The sequence below is a fragment of the Camelus dromedarius genome, chromosome 10 (genome assembly GCF_036321535.1).
Source record: "Camelus dromedarius isolate mCamDro1 chromosome 10, mCamDro1.pat, whole genome shotgun sequence".
In the NCBI taxonomy this organism is placed as follows: domain Eukaryota; kingdom Metazoa; phylum Chordata; class Mammalia; order Artiodactyla; family Camelidae; genus Camelus; species Camelus dromedarius.
Window position 1 is genome coordinate 68950918 of NC_087445.1, and position 6507 is coordinate 68957424.

The window sequence follows — 6507 nt, forward strand, 5'->3', positions numbered from 1 at the left end:
ATACGTGTGATATGTACTACATGGAGAGCATGTAAGTAAATACCACTCATTCATTTATTGTTTCAAACATTAAATAAGCACGCTCTGCTGGATACTTGTGACACAAAGGTCAGAAGTCATTACACCTGCCTTTTCTGCTCTTCTCTGGGCTGGAAGGGTGTGTCAGGCAATGAGGGGGGCCTTTCCCCATGAGGAGTGAATGTAATGAATGACACAAAATTTAAAAATCTTCCAAGAAGGTGAAACCAAACTAATTTTGTTCCTTTACTAAAGGTAACCTCAGAAACCCAGAGAAAAGATGCATCCAGAGAGAATGGAGAATGTGAGCCAGGTGGAATGAGATTGGAATCTCTACTGTTGAGCAGTGTGAGCTGAGGGAAGTCATGTCACCTCTCCGGGCTTCAGTTTCCTCGGCTGGAGGGTGACGATCGTGACCTTACATGACAGCTGTAGTGAGGGTGAAGTAAGGTGTGTTGAAGGGCCCAGCAGAGGGCCTGGCCTATAGTAGGAGCTCAGTATATTTTATGGAGTAAACAAGTGACACAGAGTCAGGACTCTGTAGGTGGAGGGCAGGAATGTGTGTATCTAGGCATTGCCTGTCATTGCTTGATGCATCAAGTAGGTGTGGTGTCTGTCACTGAACATCTCACTCTCTCATTCCTTGCTCTGAGCCCTGCAGTAGGGTCCTCTGTTCCAGCAGCTGTCTAGCAAAGTGCCCCACAGTGGCCCATCAATTTGACAATCCAGAGGGAAAATCATAGCTGCTTTGAGGAGAAAACAGCCAGGCAGAATTGGGCAGAGGAGCAGTACAGCCCAGGACTGTGGTCTCTTTCCCTTTCCTCTGCTGTCATGATTGGGACCAGGGGGAGGGGACTGGAGCAGGAACGGGTTCAGAGTATGCAAAGCCTGAAGTGACTCACCTTCTGAAGTGTTAAAAACATACACGCTCACAAAACACTATTGTTGGTATTGCTCTTCAGTGCCTGGCAAACCGTAGGAGCTCAATAAATTTTTGTAAACTTTTATATTGATGTCTAATGTGCATAAAGTGCACACATCTGAAATGAACAGCTTGATTACTGTTTTCCAAATGGGGACACCCACGTAACCACCACCCAAATCAAGGTATAGGAGCTTTACAGCACCCCGAATTCTCCTTTGGGCCCTCCCTGTCAACCCCTCCTAAGGTAGCTCCTATTCTGACTTCTAGTACTGTGGGTTAGTTTTATCTGGTTTGGATCAATACATTTTTGCTGATTGAATTCAGGATTGCCCAAGTTAACCACATTGCCTGGGGCCAGGCAGCTAGTGGTGGAGAGGCCAGAATTTGAACCAGGTCTGACTGCAGCACCAAGCTCTCAGCCTCAAGCAGATACGGTCACAGTCACACATCCAAGCCGGAGGGGTTAAAAGCCTCGACTTTTCTACCTGTCAAATAGGTAATAGAATCCGTGCCTCACTAATGACTGTAAGAGAACGCAATAGGGGGCCTGGCCCAAGGACAGCTGCACAGACACACCACAGCTCAGCGACTCCCAGGGACCCCAGACAGGCACACTCTTGAGGCACTAATGGATGGATAGATCCCCAGGCTAAGGTGCTCACACCCAGACAGCCCCACACAAAGACACACATACACAGATCTTGCAGACAGACGTAAACAGGCCCAGGCACTCACGAATACATCTAGATACCCAGACCGCCCCACACAGGGAGACCCGCACACAAACCCAGATGTGCTCACATGCAAACGTTTGCAGGCACCCAGACGCCCCCGCATAGCCCGGCTGTGCCCCTTGCTCAGGCCTGGACAGAGCTGAGGCCGATCTCTATCTCATCCATCAGCACTGCCACCCAGATGGAGCAGGCTCTGGAATGATGCCTGGGGGCCCCCCACCCCCTACAAGGGAGCGACTTCAGAAGCAGGGCCTGCTGTTGGGCCAGGGATAGGGGCGCTGTGGAGGAGGCACTGCTCTCCCCAGAGTCAGAGACTGAGAGCAACATACACACACAGCGAGATTCTGAAAGAGAGAGAGACAGAGAGAAGGGAAGAGAGGCAGAGAAAGGGTGGGACACAGAGAAAGACAGGGACAGCGACAAAGATACACACAGAGGCAGAGCTAGAGAGAGGCGACAACAGGGGCAAAGACACAGGGCAGAGAGGCAGACAGATCAACAGTAGACGGAAGGAGAGATGGAAGGAGAGAGAACAGCCACAGAGCAGTGAAGAGGCAGGGAGACAGGGACAGAGATAGGGACCCAGGTTAGGAGCGTCAGAGACACAGGTGGAGAGACGATGAGATGGAGAGAAAGGTGGATGGAGATTGAGAAGATTCGGAGATAGAGGGAGACCCTAGGACAGATTCAGAGGGAGAGAGACTAAGACAGAGAGACCGAGCAAGAGAAACAGATGTGGTCGCTTTGAGGCTGGGGAAGAGAAACACTCAGGGAGGGAGAAGGTGAACCAAAGGGACAACAGAAATAAACAGAGACTGGGAGGCAGGTACTCGGTGGGGGAGGGACTGAGGCTGGGCTCAGGCTGCCAGCCCAGCTCTGTCCACTGGCGATGGGAGGGAGGGAGAAGGGGCTGTCACCGTTGCCACTTGAGACTCTAGGGCAGTGTCCCCACCTCCCTGCATGCTGGCTGCAGAGGGGACCAAGGGACCATCACCAAGACTCTTTGGGCTCCAGCCTGCTGTGAATATGAGGGGTCTTCTGGTTCTTGGGACCTATACCCAGACCTGGCATTAGGCAATCGGCAGGGGCTGGGGTCTTGACTCTTACTGTCCCCTATCCTGTCCCATCCTACAAAGTCTCCTTTTCCCCAGAGTGGGGAGGTCTGGGGCAGATGGAAGAAACCTTCCACAAGAATTTTGGCAAGGTAATTAGCTACGCTGAACCTCAGTATCTTAACCTGTAAAATGGGGCCAATGGTATCCACCTTGCAGGGGTATTGTTAGAATTCCACGAGAGAATATATACTTGGAATATTCGTGGTTTGACTAAATAGGAGGGGAGCTCCAGGGGAGGTGTGAGGAGTTGTCTTGAGAAGTTGGGAGAGACTCCAAGGAGATGATATTTGAGTTGGGATCTTGGATGAACCAAAGGAGACTGAGTAGAGAAAGGGAGTAGGTGAGCATTCCTGGCGAGGAAACATCTGGGGCACAGGCAAAAGGGTACAGAGCTCAATCTGGAGTGTGGAGTGATTTAATGTTCCTGGATGGTGGTGCGGTTCAGCTCATGGACAGTCTTGAATACTGACTGGAGCTTGGCCCTGGGTCAGAGATGCCTCTGACGCCCTCTGTTCTTTCCTGGCCCAGGATATAACTGAGCAGGCCCCCTTCCCCACCCTGTACTCAGGTTGGGGTCCCACATGACAGAACGAGCTTCCTGGAGAGGAAGTGTGCATCCTGCTGGCAAGAGTGGACACCTCCAGGCTTTACCTGCTGGGGCCCCCGGGAGGGCACTCTGGCCCCTCTGGCTCTTGGGGACTCTAGGAAGGCCAGGGGGCCCTTCATACCTTCCTTTACACCTTTCCCCTCCTCTTTGCCTCCCTTTCTTCTTGGCCCAGGGCTGGGCATTGGGGTCTGGGGATATTGAGATAATTTGGCTCACAGCCTCTCCCTCCAGACCCTGGGGCTCTCTGGGAAACAGATGGGTCAACAGCCGGCCACTGTCGGCATGAGGGAAGCCCAGGGCTTGCGGGAGCCCCAAGGAGGGAGAGTCAGGCTCTGCATGGAGTAAAAGTCCTACTCAACTAGCCATCCTTTCTGCCACGAGGTAGGGAGTGTCAGTCTATTTCACAGAGAAGGAGGCCAAGGAGGAATCATTTGCTCCAAATCACACAGCTTATGGGCCACAAAGAGATTTTCATTGCAATTCAAGAAATTCAGCTAGCATGTATCACTCCCTCCACTGTGCCAGGCACTGTAGCTGGGGGCACCGAGACAGTTCCAGCCCATCCTGGGGTCTTGAGGAAGCAGACCAGGTATGAATGCAGCTGGGACTGGAGGTTCGAGAGGCAGAGGGAGCCCAGGAGAGGTTACTAACAGTGATTGATGTTTTGGAAGACTTGTGGAGTTGGAAGATCAAGCCTCTGACCTAGAAGTGTTCGTGGCCACAGGGGGATCAAGGAAGAGGGCAGAAGCGTGTGCTCAGGGTACAGGATTTTTCCACCAGTGAACAGCACCCACGTGGGCAGGAGAGCATGACTGCTGAGTCTTTGGAGATGGAAGCAGCGTCAGAGAGCCTCTAGCCAGGCCTGTGCTTCAGAACTAGTTTTCTCAGAACCAGCATCTTTTCTAAAATACCCTCACTGCGGGGGAGCCAGTCAGTGTATCTTATAAAAAGCTTTTCATTATGGAAAATTTCAAACATCTATGAAGTAAACAGAAGCGTATTATGAACCGCCATGTATTCACTGGCCAGGCTCTATAATTATCAACATGCACTCATTCTTGTAACATCTATACCTTCACCCACTCTCCACTCCCAAGTCACTGATAATGATGATGATGATGATAATGATGATGATGATTACCTGTGCATTTTTTAAAAGTCTCTCAGGGATTCGGATAGGCATCGTAAGTTGGGGACCACCCAGTTGGTCCCTTCATTTTAAGGATGAGCTGTGTAAGCTCAGAGAAGGGAAGGGACTTAGGGTATCCAGCCAGTAAGCAGCAGAACTGGGTTCATCTTGCTAAAGGACCCTCACTGAGTGCCATATCCTGTACTGGTCATTGGAGATACCAGTGAATAAGATGGCTCCTGCCCTTATGGAACTCAGAGTCTTTTGGGGGATAGAAATGTCAAACAGCCTCAGAAATAACTAATGATACCTGTGATAAGGCATGGGTGGGACCATATGTACAGGTGAGGGAAAGGACAGCTTCCTAGAGGAAAGTGTCACTGAGAGATCAGATAAATGAGTGGGAATTAAGTCAGCGAGTGGGAGGGGAAGGTGGAGAAAAAGGAATAACAGCATGTGCAAAGGCCCTGAGCCCAGCAGATCCAAAGCAATCAATGGTAGCTAGTGTGACTGGAGCTCTCAAAGCAAGGGCCAGAATGGTGGGAGTTGGGGTGGGAGACATGGCCATAGGCTTTCTCAGGAAGCTTGCCTGAGTCTTTATTCTAAGAGCATGGGGAAGCTGGGAATGCTGAGTCAGGGCAGCTGGGGACAGAGATGGATGTGAGGAGGCTCTTGAAGTCAGGCAGATGATGGGGCACCTAACTGCATGGAGGCAGAGGAGATGGACTGGCTATAGGAGAGGGAGAGCAAAGAAGGGGCAGAGTCACAGCTGGGTGGATGGTGGGGCCCTTGGCTGCAATGGGAAAAGTCATCGGGAAGAGAACGGGGAAAGATGACCAGGGGTTTGGACTTGTTGATGAACTTGTTGGAGGTTGATGCCTTTAAGACATTAAAGTGCTGGCCCGTCTGGCCTGTCATGGGGCTCTGAGTCACATGAAGAAGGCATGAAAGCGACTTGGGACATTTACCCATTGCTTCTCTTCTTTGAGTTTCCCAGCACTCCTAAGCAAGTTGGTCCTTAAGCTGGTGCGTGAGACTCAGACCCAAGCTGGTCCCTGTCCAGCTTTCTGGTGCAGGACTTGGGCCCCGCCCATCTCTGGGCTTAATGCCAGCCAAGTGCACCAAACTCATCCAAGTGTTACATGCTGGGTGGGCCCTCTGTCTGGGGGTCCAAACCCTCTTCTTCCTTCAAAAATTCCTGCTCAAATGCCCCCTTCATTCTGGAGCCTTCCCCGCTTAGCCTTCTGACCCTGCAGTAACTGCCCCTCTCACCACGCAGGGCTGTAATTGTTCATCTTCTTTCACACACACTCTCACCTCCGCCCTGCAGCAGGGCTGCCCGAAGCTGGCCTCTTCCTGCCTAGGTCAGCACTGCCAGCACCGTGCTGGGCACAGACTTCCTGGTGGCGTCTCTTTAGTGAGTGAGCAAATTAACGATGAATCTGTAGCTGCATGCTTTGGGACGATTTTACTCTTTTTCCTGCTACTGTAAGTTCTATGACTTAGTGTTTCTGTCCTTATCTTTCTATTACACCCAGCACAGTGTCTGGCAGGTGGTGGGCCCTTAAAAATATTCCCGAAATCCTGGAGAGAACAGATGTCAGCACGGGCCTTCCCTGTGGCCAAGAATCTAGCCCTGAGAGCTGTAGGCCCTAGACTGTCCTGCTGCTTACTGCTCCTGGGATCCTGGGCAAATTACACCACTCTGAGCTTCCAGCATTTTAAATCTGTAAAATGGAGGTAATGGTGACACCTACTTCACTGAGTTTTGTGAACCCTTGATACAGCTCAGAGCACCTGGCATGTGGGATGCTCTGCTCGCCGGAGCTGCTGCCATTTGTTCAATTCAGTCTTTCACTTCAGGCAGCTTTGAGTCTTTGCTCCGTAAGAAGAGGCGACCGAGGGGGCTCCACTGTGGGACGGGCTCAGAATTTCTCAGATCGAGCCTGGGGTGGGGGTGGGCTTCGGGGCGGTTCCGG